At 35.3% G+C, this 20,116-nt stretch overlaps 1 long non-coding RNA gene across 1 annotated transcript; it reads left to right on the plus strand.

Moving 5' to 3' along the window:
* The first annotated feature begins 912 nt into the window (after positions 1-912).
* On the plus strand, positions 913-18,556 carry LOC111924063 (uncharacterized). The gene is made up of 3 exons (XR_015289613.1): positions 913-1,353; positions 2,445-2,543; positions 17,426-18,556. It is a non-coding gene; the product is annotated as an uncharacterized LOC111924063 (long non-coding RNA).
* Positions 18,557-20,116: the final 1,560 nt, after the last annotated feature.

Here is a 20,116-nt window from a genome sequence, read left to right on the forward strand (position 1 = left end):
AGCAAAACAAGCATATAACTTAAAAGGGAAAAAAAGAAAGTTTATTGACAACCTACAACAACAAGAACACCAGAATAAACCTCCAGAAAAACCTTTCCATCCCCTATCTACTCACCACTTCCCCGTTCACATGACAACAGAGACAAAAACTCTGGAACTTTGATGGTTAAAACAGTCCCAATTCTTGCTAGTCTTTTCACCAGTCTTTATAGAGAAACATAAGTTTCTTCCTGTTAATTTATGGAGTTTCTCACAAGAAAACTATTTTTGTTATAGTTTTCTATTGCCCTAATGTTAGCTGCTCAGAGCTGCTATTATTAGAGTTCACTCCTCCCATTTTCACATCACTTTGATGTGTGTATGGGCCATGAGTCTAGAGATAGCATTTTTAAGGATAAGTTATTCAAAGGCAAAAAAAGTCTTCTTCATCTGTTTCTGTGAGCTTCGCCAGAAAACAGTTTTCTCATTGCCTTTCAAGGCTTCAAATCTCCCAACAGTTTTCTCATTGCCTCTCAAGGTTTCAAATCTCCCAGCACTTCACTGTACCATAATTACTCTTTACTCAAATTTACACTTTGAACACTATTCCTCTCCAGATCCTATATCATGAATTAAAGGAGTTCTTTTCAGGACTTCATTGTCCATCTCCTTAGTTTTAACAGGGAGATATTTCAGCTTAATTAAAGCATCTTCTTAATTCTCTACCTTTCCTGAAGCTTCTTTTCTTTCCTGTCACTGGTAGTTTATAAAGTCTCTTTTCATGTTGATCTCTCTCTCTCTCTCTCTCTCTGGATAAAAAGATTAATCCGCAAGTCTCATCTGGGTAATGAAAGAGTTAACATCTTGCCCAGGCTTTTGTAGATGGTTTGGGGATCTCTGCCGAACAGAAACTGGAGCCGTCTGCGATGGGAAGTTCCTCATGGCTGCTCTGGAGCGTGTAGTCGCTGCTCCAACCTGCTGCAAGTCCAGGGCCTCTCTCTTTCTTCACTGGGCAGTTTCTAGTGAATTAGTTACAGTAAAACCTGCAGCCGAGCCAGAGATCGGCTAGGCCCAGGCCTGAGGAAAACCTTCCCCAGGCCCCCCGATCTCCCGGCCGGGAGACGGGGCAGGCCCGGCCCCATCCCCGCCCGGCCGCATGGCCTGGGCAGGGACGGGAGGCCTGGAGCTCTGCCACCCTCCACAGCCAGAAAACAAAGAGAACCCAGAGAGCTCTGCTTTTACATTTTAAGGTAGGGTTCACAAGTTGATCCCACTTTTCAATGGCCTAAACTGCTGTCAATTCCCAGCAATGACCGATAATTGGTCAGGAGAAAAGACTCCAAGCGCTTCCCAGCAACTCCAACTCCCTTAAAGGTAAAGTAACTCCATGACACTAAGTCTATAAGTCTATATATATATAAGATTATATCTTATATATATATATATATATGCCTATATATAAAGAGTAGTTTAAGCTTAATTGTGACCTTTCACTTTCCTGAGGTAGTAGGTTTCAAATACTGTAACTTGTAATTGCCACTTTTTCATTAGGTCTAAAAACTACATATATAGAAGAGCAGATGCTTTAAGCAGAGGATTCCGACTATTCTCTCTCCGACTCTTTTCTTCGTAGCAAGCAGCATCATGTCACAGCATGTGTCAAAGTAAACCAAACCATGAAGAATTCATTTTAAGGAAATGGCTGAATTGTGAATATATAAAGTTGACAATATCAGTCATTTCAGAAGACACTTGCTACAGCAGAGGACACCTTGCTCTATGGCTCTTGTCAAAACTCAGCAAAATACAGGGCTTTGTGCCCTCTTACAGAAGGGGGAGTTAAACTCATTTCTCAAATGTTGTTATTCCTATTTCCTACTAACAGACATTTTCTGTCTCTGAAGACCTTATTACCTTCTTTTCTTTTCAAATACTGCTGCATGCTTTTGCAGCTCTCTTTGGTGGCAGTGTTTGAATAAGGAAAAAGCTGTAATTAAGTCTTCAGCTGAGACCACAAAACACAGCCTCTGTGGCATAAAAATAGAAAATTAAAATGCATACAGAATATGTGCTTTTGTGCCACTTTATTTTTAAAGTTCTAATTGTATGCTGGCAAGTTATTGTGTGCTGGTAAGACATAGACATCATCCAAACATTTCTAAGCTCAGTATGTCATTTGATCGTACTCCTTTCCATAATTTATGTTCTTGGTCATAGAACTGAAGACAAAAGTGTCAAACAAGGACTTGCACACAGATATTTCAAAATATGGCAACATGCTTTTTCAGACTTTCAGTGAAATAGAGAATCAAAAAAAGAATTCCTTTTGTACCTATTCAGGCTGAAATATTTTTCATCCCTATTGTCCATCCTATCCATAAAAGAACTTAATCCATAAAAGAACTTTGCAGAGTAATTGCATGCTAATAGAGAAATACTTGAAATGGTATTTTGAAAATCCACAGGCATTTTGCTGCTGGACTTGTTCTGTATGACCTCCTATCATTCCAGTTATCTTGCTGGAATACCACAGAACTCACCTTGGAAGACTTTTTCTCTAGCAGGTAAAACTGAAATTTGAAAATGAATCACTGTATTTTTACATACAAACCATTACTGCTGTTTTTCTTGTTTTAGTAGCCAGTGAGAGTTATGAATCATTACTGCAGTAACTTCTTCTATTTATTGTTTTTATTGGCTAGTTTTTGTACTGGGTTGGGTAAGGCTAGAGTTGAGTAAGAAGAAAGTGAGCTACTTTGTTCTTGTAAGTTACTGCCACATAGTGTGGAGTGAGACAATAAAGTGAAATATAATTCATGTGTTGATAGCTAAATAAAGACTTTGACACTTGAAAAGTGTCACATTGGTTCTGTTTAAAAATAAAGATATGGCATAATATAATTTATATATCAATGTGTCTTAGAAGTCTGAATCAAAGTGCAGTCATTTTAGCAGAAGTGTTTTTAATAATATTGTATTCTGTAAATATTTTCCTGTAGTGGTTTTCAGTGTTAAAGTCAAAACATGGTTTTCATTCATTTCCTCCTTCTTGTCTTCCTCTCCCATCCTCCAGCCACTACCTTTTCAAGCAACCTGGTGTATAAATGCTGAGACACACTTATTTTGTGGAGGAGGGATGAATATGATCTGAAGTTAGTGAGCAATGTTCCTGGGGGTGAAATGACATCTTGTTCCCTCTGTCATGGTTATACTGGCTGGTGGTCATAAACTCACAGAAAATGTGGTATGGTTTTGTTTTGGGCTTGTCTGGGTTTTTTTCCCTTTCTGAAAATTAAGGCGCCACAACAGAATATCATGCTGTTTCAGCTGAACTCCAGCTGTCGTCTGTACAAACCAGATATGTAATAGAAATATGAACACCCAGAGTGCACCTATGAAAATTTTAGGGTGGAGAAGCATTATCTGAATTGTGGCAACGTGTCTGGAGGCATTGCAAGCACTGGATGAGAGAAGGGCACATTGCAATTCCTTCCTGCCTGCCTGCCTGCCTGCCTGCCTTCCTGCCTCCCTGCCTTCCTGCCTGGCTTCCTGCCTGGCTTCCTGCCTGCCTTCCTGCCTGCCTGCCTGCCTTCCTGCCTGCCTGCCTGCCTGCCTGCCTCCCTGCCTGCCTGCCTGCCTTCCTGCCTTTCTTCCTGCCTGCCTGCCGTGTCCACCCGTGTGCTTTTACCAAGAAATTGCTTGGCCTGCCCTGTGTTATCCTCTGGATGTGCCTCTTCACCCTACCTCAGACCCCAGTCTACACAAGCTACTGCTGACTGGTGGTTCAGAGTTCACAGGTCTATCTGACATATAAGAAGGGTTCCTTCAACCCTCAAGCACCCCCACAGCTCTGACTATTGCTGAGATGGAAACTGCCACCTTTAGAATTACTTTCCAAATCATAGCCTAAGAAGATATTTTTGTCTCTCAATAAGATATGCATACAGTAATGTTTTCCCATCTGTGTAATGTGCTTACTTATAACGGTGTTTTGTTTGAAAATATGGTAATATTCAGAAACAAATCGTTGTGTTTAGCACATAAAATATTTTTTTTTGTCTTTTTAAAACCATATCCTGTCCTGTGGCTCACACTATAGGTGAGAGAATATGCTCAGTGTTCTATAAACTGATTAAATTTTATACAGAGAGGTATACTGAGGTTGTGTGTACGTGCTTCAAGGACCTACTATAATGAGGCAGGTATCTGTCTCCTAAAACACCAAGTCTGTTTTGATCCTTCAGATATTTATTTCTCTTTTTTTGAAGAGTGAGTTTGAACATTGAGAGGTGATGTGCTATAATTTTTTTTCTCCCGATATCACCACAGCATCACTATCAAAGTAATCATGACTTTTCGTCAGCAGGTAGCCTCAGGAATTTTTGGTTTTAATTTTGAAAAGTTTGTAAGATTATTTGTGTTGTAGAAAATCTGGCAACATAACTTCAGGATTTCAGTCAGCTTATCACAAAGATTGCTGATGTTCTCAGTATAGTAAAAGTTAAGTGTTGTTATAAAATAAATATTTCCATTATTGTGAGGATATATTGCTTACATGAAAACTGATGGACCCAGTTATTCTCCTATGGCCATGACCTCCCTCTAGGTTTTTGCTGTAGTGGTGATGAGCTCTGTGGAAGGGGTACTTTCAAAGAGAATCTTAATAGCCTGTCAGTCTCCTTTTGATCTTAATCAGATTTTTTTTTTTCTTTTTCCATTATAGTCTGGAAAGATAATTTTTCTTCAGCAATTTTAGTCAAGTTTCAGTATATAATTTTCATCTTTTACAGTGCTGACCTAATTTTTAAAAAAATCACCATGGGCATTTTTAAAAGGGTAAAACTATGCTCAATGTTCCATTAATTGTTGATCACATAACCTGCTGCTGCATTTTATTTTATTTTTTAAGTAAAATATATGATTGGAATATAGTATCAAAATGAAGCCATTAAGAACATATCTGAGTAGGGCTTCCTTTTTGTAAAGGGATAAACATGTACTCTGAATTGATTCTGGTTCAGAATATCTGTAAAAATGCATAGGTATGAGTCCCCAGTTTGAATATGAAATAATTTTACAGTAAAATTTCTAAAGAAAGAAAAGCCAGGGAACTTAGTCATCCCTTTAAGCCTTGATGCATGCCTGTTCCCTTCCTGCATTAAAGGTGGGGGTTACCAGCTTACTGCAGTGACATCTTTTATTATGAGCACATTGCACGGGATGATAACAAGAGTGAATGTTTTTTTCTCAGTATGGATTTCTAGCCTTATTGAAGTGTCAATATTATGCTCACAAAGACTAAAATAATTGACTTGATTTCATAAGAGATCATAAGAATAGCAGCACTGTATGGTTTTTCAAACAAAAATGTGCTTCATCTTTGGTCTGCAGGACTTCCTGGCAAGGAAGTCCCCAAATCAAAAAAAGTATGGAAAAACAGTCACTTGTTGTCAAATTACTGTTTTACATGCAGAGATAAAATCACAATCATGACTATAACTTAGCTGGTGTATAGCTGAGCCACACTACAGTGAAGCTAAACTGTGGAAACCAGTATTGATCTTCTGTCACTAAGCACACAGACTTTTATTTTCTGCTGATTTAGAGGCTACAGACAGACCTTTAGTGTCTTTTCATTTCTATCTCCAGTTGCTCATTGCATGTCATCAACAAGATTAATGTTCCTACATTTTTTTTCTGTGTGAAGCTTTACCCTATTCTGCTCCATAAAAATTCAGTCAAATTTAACCACGGCACCTGCATAAACTGAAACTTGGTGTGGGTTGGGTTGTTTTGGTTGGTTGGTTGATTTTTGGGGGTTTTTTGGGTTTTGACTTTTTGGGGTTTTTTTGGTAGTGTGGTTTGTTGGGTTTTTTTGTTGTGTTTGTTTGTTTTGGTTTTTTGTGGGGTTTTTTGGTGCATTTTGTTTTTGTTTTTAATTGTTTTTTTGCTTGGGTTTTTTTGGTGTATTTTTTTTTCTCAGAACAGTTGCATTGGGTGCCTTACTTGAACAACTGGGGGAGGTTAGAAGTTTGAGAATTTCCAGTGGAGAGGTTACAACAGACAGGTGATGAGAAAGAGTGAAAAAACCATCAATCAAAAAGATGATTTTCAAAAAGGATAGTAATCCAAGACTTGGAATATAGAGATTTTAAAATGGTGCCTCTTTCTATATGTGCTCTATTTGTGTTAAAGAAAAAATAGTTGTTAGAAAATAGACCAAAATCACCAGGCTCACTTAATTTACTGTTCCTTTATAAGAATGTCTTATTTTTGCACTAAGCTGTTTTAATTCACTGATTAAATTTTGACAAATTGGGTTATAGAGCCAGGAAGGTTGTATGTCTTTAAATAAACATTATTATATTTAGTGAAACTGAAATGAAGTTTTTTTTCTAAAGACATACAATCCTCTTGGTGTATTGACTCAATTATATTATAATATTACAATATAGAAAGCTACATAAAATAGGTATTTAGTAAGTATCTATTAAATAGTTTGACTTCTGTCAGCGTCTGGACAATCCATATTTCAGATTTTCTCTTTTTTTTTTTTTTTTTGTAATGGAAGTAACATAGATGTTCCTCTGTAATTTGTAAATTTGTAAACTAGGTTTACCTAGGCTTTTATTTAAAATATTTATATTTCTTTTTTTACTCTTTTTTTTTTTTAGGAACTTATTTTTAGTTTGTGTTTCTTTGTTTTATTATGTATTATAATTCATTATTGAACTAAAGGCAAGGTAGAGTCAGGAAACCAAAATACTAAAGGTTTAGAAAGGAGAAGCATATGAAGAGAATCCACCAGAAATTATTTTTCACAGTATATTGAATCATACATTTCCTCCACTAAAAGCTGGTATGATGGAGATTTGGACTTTTTTTTTTTCTTTTGGCTGTTGCCTGACTTCTTCAGCCTGGTGTTTCAACATAAGAGGACTACAGGCATTTTCTAACTCTTAACTCGAGGAATCCTGAATGACATATCCTATGTCTTACTGGGTTGTTCCAGTTTTACTCATGCTGTAACATGGTGTGACTTGCGGTCTACTGAGGACTGGTTGTAGGATCTTCTTACACACATTAACAAGAATTATCATCAAAAGTGCTCACTGTTAACATATTGCCGTGGCCTTGAATTACAGGATTTTTTAAAGCTCACTCTTAGAAAAATTTGCAACACCAGTGATATCTGCATTCTATATTGTAACTGGCACTTAAATTAATTGGAAGGGATGTGCTCTGTGTAAATGAATAAAAGGTGACTGTTAAGAATGTTCTGCATTAAACAAGAGTCTGTATTACACAAAACTGATTAGCTACAGATATCACAGTGTTTCTCCCTTTTGACATGGGCAGTGGTGAACGTCCAATTACAGGTACTGTTGATGTACCTGTAAGAAGTACAGGAAATAAGAAGAAAATGAGATAAGCTGCTAAAACGGGAGACATTCATTTTTTACAAAAATTATGCATTCACTGCTCAGGGGTTCTGACTGTGTGCACACAAAGTTACTTATCCAGGTGAGGAAGAAGTAGTTACAGTGCAGTAATTCAGCCCCACTGCAGTCAGTAGTTCAGTGATTATAAAAAAATAAAAACATTAAAAAAAAAAAATGTGCTTATATCAGGCCATGAAGTTTTCAATAACTTTAGTTATAAAACATGGTAAAAATAATTGGACTTCAGTTCACCAGGAGTCATATAGACACTGGAAGAGTGGAAGTTAATTATTTAGAAGATGAAATTTAGCATCTTTCACACAAATGTGAGGCCTTTCACACAAATTATGATGTGAGACCATAACCAAATTCTCAAGGACGAATGGACTTAAACAATGTTTTTGTACAGGGAAAACAGACACACTGAATTATCTAGAGAACTTCAACAACATGTATTATCTGGAATAACATGGGGATTCACTTATTCTCCTCACTGATGTTCTGTTAAACACCATTTTTTCCCCAAAATATTGAGCAAAAAATGAATTTGTGTCAATGGTTCCTGACATTTAGAATGCTACATCAAGCATTTCTGTTCTGTGCTATTCTCAAAAGACAGTGCTACTAACATTTAGCGGTGTGGAGTTGATTCTGTGTACCTCAGGGGAATTATGTCCTAATTTAATATTACAACATAGTACAAATTATTTACCAGGATGAAATGAAACTGTAAGGAGCAGATACTCTGTTCTAGAATTTCCACTTTCCCTGAAACTGTAATATCACCTCTTCAAAGGAGAAAAATAACAAAATAACTTTTTACAGCTTTTAAGTGCTGATAGGCATCCAGAGCAATTTATCATTTGAATGTACATATCTTGAGATTTTCACTAAAATTTAGGAATATCAGAGAGAACACAAGGGCAAAGTAATAGGCCAAGAGTCTAAGCTGTTGAAAATTTTAAAGTATTCAATTACAGACTTAAGTAACTGTATTCAAATGTTGTGTTATCTGCCTTGTACTTGTGAAATAAATTTCTAAAGCATTTCTAGAGTTGTTTAGTTAAAGTTAACTGAATTTTAAAATATAATTCTGAAAAATAGCTTGAGATGTAAGTAGCACAGGTCAAACTACTCATTGTGAACATGTTTATATATTATAGTCACTTGATTCACTGGTTTTCCTACTGAGCACATCTAAGAACAATGAAGGAATCTAAACAAAAGCAAAACTCTTTCAGTACATTTTGTAGAATAACTGTAAAAGTATTTTTTCCATGGGATCTTTATTGTTGCAGGACTAACTACTTAAACTGTTAAAATAAAGGTTACCTAAAAAAATTGTTAAGTCCCTCAAGGACAAGGTACACAAACCTTGACATCTTCATCTTGAAGTCAGGAAATATCACTATCTTTAATGGAGCTGCATGTTTAAAATTCAGTCCTGAGTAAGAGTATCATGGGTTAGAGTGAACTAGTAATCCCAGTATTCCATAACAGATTTGAAGGAGAGAATAAGTACAGACATTGTGTAGTGCATGCACAAGTTTGTCCTTGCCAAGTGAAGCATTGTTTCTAACTTGGTGGTTTGAAAACCAATTGATTTCTTGATGAACAAAAGGAAGAGGTATATAAGACATTTTTATCAGCTGCCTGGCTTAGTGCATGACATCCAATTTTCTCCAATCACTTTCTTACTGAATAATTACATATATGTTGTATGTGTCTTGTCTGATTTATAAAGACTAACTCTGACTTGCCTTAAATTTTTCTATGCAGGAGAACTGAGATGGGTACTTTTTCTTTCCATAAATCTGTGGATGGTTACCATGAGTCCATTGGTTAACAAAGCCCTATTACAAACCAATAGATGCTTTGTGAACTAGTGCAAAAACCCCAGGAAATGTCTAAGAGGTGATTTATTCAAGAATAAGATCAAGCCCTTCATAGAAGGCAAAGAAGGTCCGAAAAACAGTGAAACATGAATGCTAGGTTGAGAAATAATTTTAATCCAATTTGTGGCAATGTTTGTAAGTTTGTGATCATCTCTGATTGCCCTGCCCTGCCCCCTCTAATTTCTCATTTCACACTCATAACTCTAAAGGGTTAAGTTTTGGAGCTGATAAGAGAAAATATGCATACTCTAAATTTGCAGTTGAATGAGGCACACAGTGTCACCATTTCTGTTCATCTCACTGCACTTGGCAAGGGAGCTTAGGAAAACTGACAGTACCTGCTGCATTGCCCTGGGGACATGGGAATTGAAAGCACTAAGCAGGAGGCTGGGAATGATGCTTCAAGTAAAACTCTTACTACTTTTTCTCTGCCTTACAGTACCACCTGCAAGCAGTAATTCTGTCTGTCTTGACTACAGACTAAGAAAGCCAGTGAAAGTGGTTGCTGCGCACCCTTCCTGACCTGCAGTACCCCTTTGGCAAAGCTGTGAGAATAAGGGTTTGATTCAGGGATTGCAGTGGCACTCATTTGCTGCTCACATGGCTTGTTTGCAAAGAACTAAGAAGAAATTTCCATAATGCTGCAGCTGTAAATCTAGCTAAATTTGAAATCTATCCATTAGGTGAAAGAATATTCTTCTATTTCAGGTTAATTGAGACTACATTACAGGCTTCCTAGGAAGAATAATAGACTCATCACTGGCTGCTAGTGGACTCCAACCATATTTGTGTTTCAGTGAAATAAGACTTTGTTGCAGAAAGAATGGATTTAGTTTTATTTTGCAGTCCCCAGTACTGACATGCTATTTTCTTTCCATCACCCTTGTGCCTAAAGCTTCTAAATCCCGCCATGCCAAAAGAGTAATTTCAGGTTTTGCTTTTAAATGTCTCTAGCTTTTCACCACAGGCGCTGCAAACAGTTTTATGCATCAGTATCAAATTTCTTTGTATCAATTTGTTCGTTTTTGGTGTCAGTGTAATCAGTAAGCTTGTAGAAACCCAGAAGAAAAGGGAAAAATGTGTATATGTCAAACACCAATAATTGGATGGCTGTGGATCCAGGCAAGGACTGTTGGTAATAACACGTGGGAACTGTTGGCAGCAACCAAGGGCTGTTGGTATTAACACCTTGTGAAAAAGAACTGGTTGTGACTTGAGAAAACAGCCATGCAGAGGTAGTGCAGCACTTTTCTGGGACAAACAAACTTGTTGCAGTTCTGGAGCTAAGAGCAGGAATGAGTCCCAGAACTGAGCAGGGACTGGAGGTGGGGATCAAGACAACCAGATACTCCCAAAGCCCTCTGACCCATTTCCAGAAAGGTCTGAAAGAACGGACTGTGCATGATAACTAATTTGCATTGAAAGTGAGAAAGCCATCTTCAGGGTGGGGAAAACCCATCTACATGAAGCTACTCTGACCAAGATTGGGCACTGCCCTCTAAGATCCTGGATATCCCATTGGCTGGACTGAGGCAATTGGATCAACCCTGAAATCAGGATTAATATCTTATCATTTGGATCAACACTGGAACCAAGACTGAAGACCTCTTTTTCAGACAGTTTTTCCTTCTTTTTTTCTTTCTCCTCCTCTTTAATTAATCTTTTCCTTTCTCTCTTCCTTTTTACACTTCCCCTTTATCCCAAATCTACTGCCCTATGCTTATATAGGTGGTCAGGGACTAACACACCAATTTCCATTTCAGTTGTGCAATTTACTAACAAAGCTTTCTGCTTGTTTGAAGACCCTCTGACTTTTGTTGTTCCTGGATCAGGAGCATTTGCAGAACTTAGGTGTTTCATTCTCCTTCAAGGGGGGATGTCACATAAGCATGTGACAAAATGCTGAAATATTTTAGGGCATTTACAGGAATAACAGACAACATCTAGTATGTAAATAACCTCAAAGTTGCTTAACAATCTTAGAACAATATTAGGTGCTTGGTTATTCCTTTCCTTATCACTATAAGTAAAAAAGAGAAAGGCAGAAAAATCAATTTGAAAAAAGCCCCAAACATGAAGAGTATCTTTTCTTAACAACCATTCCAAGAATGATGTCTTCATCAATCCATTCATAAAGTTACCTTCTGTTTTATGTGCACACATATACTTCCTATGGTTTTGGGTGTTTTTTGAAAGTGAAAGTAAACTGAGTTTACATGGCAGCATCCAGATTAGTAAAATGTCCAATGAAGTTACTGACAGCAAGACTGGTATTGAATATAATCACATCAAACATGCATTGGAAGAGGAGAATCAAAGGTTCGTACCTTACCTGCCCAATGTGGGTAAAAAGGAAATAATAGAAAAATATGCAGAGCACAAAATAAAAAAGAGATGTAAAGTTATCAATTACTGGCTGAGATGAGAGGTTTCAAAAATATTTGTATATCATTATAGGACACTCATTATTGAGAAAGAAAATTCCACACTATTTTCCACACCTAAGCAGTAGGTACTTGACTGTCAAAATCATTTACATTAATTTTAGATTTTGCTTAATTCATAGAGTGTCGAGTTTCAACGGGGATTACAGAAATATTTCCAGGTCTCAAAGAGATACGAGCAGTTGATGGTTGCTAGAAAGGTATTTATTGTATAAAAGCATCAGTCTCAAAGGCAGAGAGTTCAGGGAGTTGAAGTCTTTGCTAAAAGCTTTGGTATAAAGTCCTGAGTTCTGGGCAGCAGCTCTCTGGTACAAGGTCCTGGTGTTTGGGGCAGCAGCTTCTCGGTGTGGAGCTCTGTTATCTTGGGCCACAAAAGCAGTTGGTGATGATGGAGCTGCTGTTCTTCTTCAGATGTTTTTTTTCAATCCCCAACACAGTGCATTAAATTCATAAATCATCCTATCAGCTAAAAACACGCTTCTAAAACAATACTTTCTACACCAATCTGAACTTAACTCTAACATGTGAAAGCAATGTTCTTTTTACCTAAATCATATGTATAGGGTGTTACCTGTTTACGTGAATAATTCTATCTGTTCTTATCTAAGAATGCAAATTTATCTAAGAATGCAAATTTTCATTATGTCTAGAGCTAAGTTGAATTTGTGAAGGGTATTATCACTGAACTTTAAACTGGGTAATAAGGCTTTTCACTAGCTAACACAGACTCTCAGGGCACTTAAGTTATACTTTTACTTACAGTGAAAAAGCATGTAACCTACAGTAACAGTAGGTTAGAAAAAAAGTTAACGTTTTTACATTAATTATTGTTAATTAACAGTAACTTACATTGAAAAAAAAAAGTACCTTATTGATACTTTCATTGTATTTTACCTTAACCCTTACATAGCATTAGTCTGTAGATGAGGGGCTTTTACTGCATGAAAAACTACACTAGAACTAAAACTTGCACTTTTACTCTATGGTTTAATATATTTTAATTATTTTCTCTCTCTGAGGAGCTCAGAGAGACTTTTATTTTGGATTCCAACAATAGAGACTAATTATCCGCTTAAGAAACTGGAAGCATCTTTCAAATACTTTCCAGAGGCAAGTATCTAGTGCATGCAATAGTCACTAGTCCCAAGGGGAGACACAGTCTCTGATCATAGGATAAAATAAGATTGCACATTTGCCATCATAGCTGTAGTCTGACAGTTTGTAACAGCTTTGTTAATTTTATGTTGCTTACAAAACAGTTTCTTTGCTACCAGGACTGGTTTGTCCTGTTCACAGATGTATGCCTATCTTGTTTGATGTACAGCTGATTTATGCTTTCTTATTATTTTTCTTAAATTAAAAAATAAGTTCTACAACCAAAATTACAGTTTGGTGTTGGGTATGAAGAAGGCAACAAAGCTGTAATGTTCAGCTGGAATGATTTCTTCTGTCACAGCAGTCCTTTAAGGCAGATGTGTGATCTAGGGCTTGAATAACTTCCCAGAAAGTTTAAATCACTTGACTCTGTCTGTATAATTGAGAAGATACATAAAATAAATCACCTATTGAGTTGTCTTACTATCATTTGTTAGTATTTTGAACATTAATATGTTCTTGACGTTGCTTCAGTATATTTTTTGGGCAGGGGGAAGACTGAGACTATGTCAGAACATGTTTAAACCCTAAGTTACAGAATATATCCCCATTAGTACTCTGATACTAAGCACCAATGTTGTTTGTGAAGTGGCTACCATAATATGTTAAATCCAGTTAAAGCAGGAATAATAAACTGCATAATGAAATATTTGTGTTACACAATTTTATTGTGAAGCTTTAAACTATGTATGTGTCATTACCATCCACTAGGAATTTATATATATCATAACTTTTCAGTCTGGATCTGTTTATGCTAGGGCCCACAGACTTCCAGAAATTAGCTACCAACCATTTTTTGAAATGAGTGAGGAACACTCAAACAAACAGACAAACCCCAAAACCCAAACAGCAACAATGAAAAGGAAACAGCTTTTAATCTCTAATAAAAATCTGGCAATTTTTTTTTCCCCAAATGATCTTTCTTAATGCTAAAGGAAATTTACTTATACTTGTATGTATGCAGAGCAATCAGCAGCTCTAATACATGCAAAAGATCTGGCCCATTGCCTTTCCTTCAGTTTTTACTGCATTCAGTTTGTATCGTCATGCCGTGCTTGGGAATACTGCTGCTACTTGTTCTGCCCACTCTTTATCACAAAGCTTCTGGGGTTATATTCTTAGAGAAAAATAGTTCCACTTAGATATAGATTGAAAAATACTGCTTAGAGTCAGACACTGATTCTACATTGTTTTAAAGCACTGCAGCCCCACTGAAGATGGCAATTGTCTTTAAAAGCTTTTTTAAAATTCCCCTCATGATGAATGTATTCTGCCCTTACTCAGGGACAGTTTTCCCCAGTGCTGGCTTCCTTTAGATATCCTAGTTTGTTTGGATGATCACATTTGTCATACCTGATGCACATACACACATTTTGACATGAGTCATCCATTGCTTCATGCAGGGAGTAGTTCTTTTTCAGTGAAGGGTGTAGTAAGATAAATTCTTTTATCTTTAATCTATAGTCTTTTGAGTTATTTATATTGTCTCCACCTATTTAAAACTTAAGAAGTATTAGCTTTAAAAAGTTAATGATTAACAGTGGTGAGACCTAATTACTAATTTTGGAATTCATAAGTGATAATTCCAGTGATAAGGTAAGAATAACAAGTTTGAAGTTTAAAAATAATGATAAATAAGTCAGTTTCTTTATCGCTTTAAAAATTTGGCTACTGTTTTAGATTCCATCTCTTTTGGAAAAATTGAGCAAAAAGAAAGGAAAAACCGTGAAGAATGCTGAGCATCAATGCCTACATTGAAAGTTTTAAGGAATGAAAATGGCAAGTGGCAAGTATTAAGCCATGTTCATCCAGTAAGGTTCTTTGTCAAGTTGCACATTATTGTAGCTGAAACCTGAAAGAACCATATTCAATGCTGTGTTTTAGAAACTCAACTCCTCTTGTAACAAAAAGGGACATTTCCTGAGCAGTGGGACTGCATTTTTTATGAATTGTCAACATGCTGAATATTTATCAGCTGATTTTGGAGAAAATACTTTTTGGGATTGTGAATCCTTGATCCTATTTCCATCTAGTATGTAATATAATACAGGATGCAAATCAGTTCAGGGCGCTTCAATTCCCTACCTACTGGGAATGATGTGGGAACAAAACACAAAAGAACAGAGTACAGGGTTTTTTTGGTTGATTTGGTTCACTGGAGAAAGCAGTGGACAAAACCATTGCAGCAGCATTAAGTATGTCTTTATTTGCATATTATATTGACTATGGCTTTCCTTAATTAGTTTTTGCTAAATCATCATTTGGAAAACTAAGAAAGTGCTAAATGGAGGGTGGCAGGACTCTAAAGAACTGATAAAAATGCTATTTATATATTTCATCAAAACTAGCTGCAATGCAAGCTGAAAAAAAAACCTGTGCTTTTTAATGTCAGACATAATTTCTATGATGTATGTTGTCCTATATTATTTTTGTGTGTCTGAAGGCCCTTCATTATTTTAGTCCATGCATCACTAAAAATATTGTTTACATCGGACCACCTGAAGAATTCACTGCAGAATGAAACTTCCTTGTACAATGAACTGATACGACAATTAAAAAGAAAACACCCAGTAAATAACATTCCACTAAATTTTTACTTGATATTTTTAAGAAATTTCTTCAATAAACTGGAAATGACAGAGATGCAATATTTTCTGATTGTTGTTATCTGAGTTTACATCATTGATTTCCGTGTCAGAATGTGCAGTGAGAGTAGAAAGTGATCCTTTAAAAGACAGGAATGTAATCAAGTGGGTTTTTAGTTGTGATACATCAATATATATGTAACAAGTGAGGGGTTTATTGGAAGAGTAAATTCTTTATTTCCCTCTGCATTCAGTTTTTTATTAAGAAAAAAGTCAGAGAATCATGTTTTGATAGGTTAAATAATGAGTGCAAGTGTAACAAAGAAACATGTACAATGAAAGGTCTTCACTGTACTTGAGCAAAATCTAGTAGAAGAATAATAGTAATCGATGCAAAAGGTTACATTAAAATATTCTAGTAATTTTCAAAATTCTTAATCTAGTAAATTAGGGTATAAATCCATTCTATTGAAATTATATTGCAGACTCAAGAGAGGGGAGAAAAATAAATATTTAACATTACTTTTGATACTTAATTGTCAGCTTTTTTTCTAACACCACAGTCCAAATGGTAACAAATGAGTAATTTTTACTTATTTGCATGTACTATGTACCTATATATACACCTGAGTGATCATTTGAAAAAAGTTAACGTTTTTACATTAACTATTGTTAATTAACACAATCCTACCTTGAAAAAAAAAAAGTTCCTTATTGATACTTTAATTGTATTTTACCTTAACCCTTACATAGCATTAGTCTGTAGATAAGGGGCTTTTACTGCATGAAAATAGAAACCATCAAAGATATAACTATATAACTATATGTTATAGTATAGTAAACATCTTTAGAAAAAAGCCACTTAATGTTCTCTGCCCAGAAACTGGTTTTGGATAAGAAAGGTCTCTTTCCTATTGCAATGCCAAATTTTCTCATGACTAAGACAAAAAGTGGGAAAATTATCCATGGTCAAAATATAGAGTACACTGTACCAAAGAAAGGATCTGTTCACCTTCTTTATTTTCTGTAACTTTTTTCTGCTTTGGCATTATGCAACCCAGGAAACCCTGAGTAAACTTGCCCCTCCTCCTTGTATAAGTACAATAGGGTTTATCTTTTCAATCATTGGCTTCTTGCTTTCTCTTGCTTAAGGAATTGTAGGTTGCTCAAAGTAGTGATTTCCTTGATTCCTAAATGTAGTTGAGTGTGCCAAATTAATACTGTTAAGAAATGGGGGGAGGGCAAGCATTTTAGGAAATATCTGAATTATTTCAACTCAAAGCAGACACAAAATAAATTATGTCCTGAACTTCACTGATTATTAAAAAACATTTTAAAATAAATTCTTCTATGATTGTCTGAGATGTGGAGATCCATTATCTGAAAGTTTATAACAAGGTTGATTTCTGCTAGTTTTTCTACTCCCATGTCTTACAGCTTCACTGTTTCTCCTTAAGGAATCAGCTTTGAAGTCAGGCACTATGTGCTATCTCTTAAGATACAGCTTTGTTATCAGCTTTTAGACATATCTAAGAGATGTAGGTGTGTATAATTATATGCATGTACACATTGTCGAAAGGAAAAAATGTGTGGTAAAAACAAAGCGATGTGTATATATGGCCTAAGAGTGTAGAGCTGGTAACAGAGGGTCAGACAAAACTTCATTTAGCTTGTGACCTCTCAGACAGTGGTAGTCCAGAGATGAACTATGTAACAGGATAATAAAATTTTCCTAGGACATTTCCATTTTTAAACTGATATGTGGCATGGATATGTGTATCTTTGTACTTATAAGAAAGATTCCTTTTTGGCTTAATTCAACCTGCTACTTAAGGTGAAGCCTGTGGGCATCTAATTTCTTGTCCTGGAAGAAACAGTGACTAAGAAATCCTTTGTTAATCCCTTTGCCATTCATGATTTTGTAGATCATTGTTACATCTTCCAATCACCTCATCCTGTGCTGAAAGGTTTTAGTTTGATTGTCTTCTGTGTGAAAACAGCTCCATAACTAATCATCCTGTGTGACCTGCTCTGGAACTTTATCAGATGGAGAATTTCATTGGATTTGAATTCTCAGCAGGTAAGAAAAATATCTAAATATTACTTTTATCTCCTCTCTTATTTTATTTCCATAGTTTTATTCAGTTAATGAATGGAACTATGTACATAACTAAGGAGCATTTGAGTACCTAGTCTATGCATTTAATTTGATAATTACTTATGGCAGTGTCAGGAGGTGACAGTGTGAGAGTAGTAGTTTTTATACATGTCTTTTAATGCCATTTGAAGTCAAAATCTAAAATTGAGGTCAAAGGGATAAGAATCAAATTCATTATTGTGACTCAACATATTTCCAAATATAACTTTGAAAGAGACAAATTTATTTTAGCCTTCTGAAACTACTTAGTATGTAATTCCCTTATTTTATTAATTGTTTTTATTCAATTTTATCTCAAAAAATTAAGTTTAATAATTATAGGTTAAATATATTAGATACTGTAACTCAGGAAAAAAAATCCTTTCTAGTTTTTTGTGTGACCTATGTCATGAACATAAAAATTATACAACACTCAATTTAATGAAGGATCATTTGGATTCCAATAATTCAGGCAATAAAACCATAACCAAAGAAAATGGATATCGATTGTTCCAAATAAGATGACAGTTTATGTTGCATCTTCAGCCTGGAAAATGAAGGAATAGATTAATTAATGACTTTGAAGTGTTTATATGAACTATGAGCAAAAGGCTTAAGTTACTGCTTCAATTAATTTGAAGTGCAGCGATTTCTGGGTCCACTTCTACACAAACAAATGACCCAGTGATTTGCATATGTTCCTTGCAGTAGGATGCCTAAGCTATTTCTTCCTTCACACATCCCTCAATCACCATGTATGATGTATAGACATGAGAAAGAGGAAGAAGATTCTCATTATTTTCCACTTGCAAATTTTAAGTTCTTTTATTCTCCTTAAAAGGAGAAGAAAAATATTTTAAAACAGCTGCATATTGAAGAAGTTAAAAGATAAAAATGGGCACCATACCAAAAAAGAAAACTAATTTCCTAAATATTTCTTCCCAACTGTAAAGATGTTCAGTACAGAAATGTTCAGTAATTTATGTATTTGTCTAGAAATAAAAAAGGATTAAAAAAAAAGGAAGTAACATGACATTTATGAGGACATACTTATGAGGAATGACACATCACATTTTCTGTTGACTATAGTTCATTTGAATTTTTTTATAAATCTTGTAAAAATGGAAAAGTCTAATTTTAAGAAAGAAGAAAATTTCATTGGTTAATATCTTTGAGACGGGCAGGAAAGATGTTATGACAAAAGGGTCAAGATACATTAATAATTATTCCTCCCATGTTACAGGTGAAAAATAATTTACTTAAGGACATAGGAATGTATTTTTTTTTTTTTTAATTTATGCTAGCATTGTTGAAAACATGACACAAATGAGGAAAAAATTTTAATCTCCCAGATTGCCTTATCATCTCAAGCACCAGCATTCAGGTGCACTTTGAACTTCTATTTCCACCACTTACTTTGACTAAAGTATTTCATATTTTTACTCAACATAAATTGTCTGCTTAGGAGTAGAGTCGTAAGTAATCAGCAGAAGCTTTCAATATTTAAAAATCTTATCCAAATATGATACTAAAGACTGGACTGCATCTTAAAAATTTTCAATATTTAACTTCTTATTTTAACACTTCTTACATCAACCAAACCAGAAGCTCAGATCTCTTTCCACAGGGCTGCTTTCCAGCGTCTTTGTGCCCCACTTTGGATGTAAAACCAGGTTTACCCCACCAGTCTACTGCAACCCAATGAACCCTTAGTACCCAGCCTGGCAGCCAATTGTTCACTCAGTGAAATCCATGCTTTATAGATTTATAGAGCTGTCCCGCTGTAATTGTTGTCAGTCATATTTATTGGGGTCCTTATAACAGCAGAAATGGCTAAGTTCTTCAGTGTAACTATGAACATCAGGTCAAGAACATTGACTACACAATGACTTCCAAGTTTCAGTAGTAGGGTTTTTAAAGCAGTATTTGAAGAGAAACTGTCCTGTATTTTTTCTGTAAAATGTGTTTTTTTACTCTAAGAACCTGGAAATTCTTTATGCATAGTCCAAAATTAGCTGATTTGGTTGAAGTTTAGATATGTTGTTTTTTTTTTAATATTCTTAGATTTTTTTATTTTTTAAATTTTAGAAGCTGCACACAATTTAGGAATGATTTGTCATCTTGCTTTTGTTTGTTACTAGAATACATTTTCAACAGTCCTTTAAATATATTAATGCACCACTATATCTTTTTCTGCTGACCACACCGTAATTGTACTTAAGTATTTATAAAATAACAACATAGGGTTGTAAAAGACATTTCTTACGTTTTAACTTTTTATAGAAAAAAGAATGACACTTTTAAACTGAAGTATAACCCTGAAGTTATTAGGGCACATTTTCTTTAATTGTTTCAGTTGAGTCTCTGCTCTGAAATGAGGAACACATTTGTACCTTTTCTTTCAGACTGCTTCCTTCAAGCAAGAAAAATTTGAAGGAATAATTTTCCCATTTTGTAGAAAAAGTTTTTCACTCTATCT

The sequence above is a fragment of the Cyanistes caeruleus genome, chromosome 1 (assembly GCF_971803275.1).
Source record: "Cyanistes caeruleus chromosome 1, bCyaCae1.hap1.1, whole genome shotgun sequence".
NCBI classification, from domain to species: Eukaryota; Metazoa; Chordata; class Aves; order Passeriformes; family Paridae; genus Cyanistes; species Cyanistes caeruleus.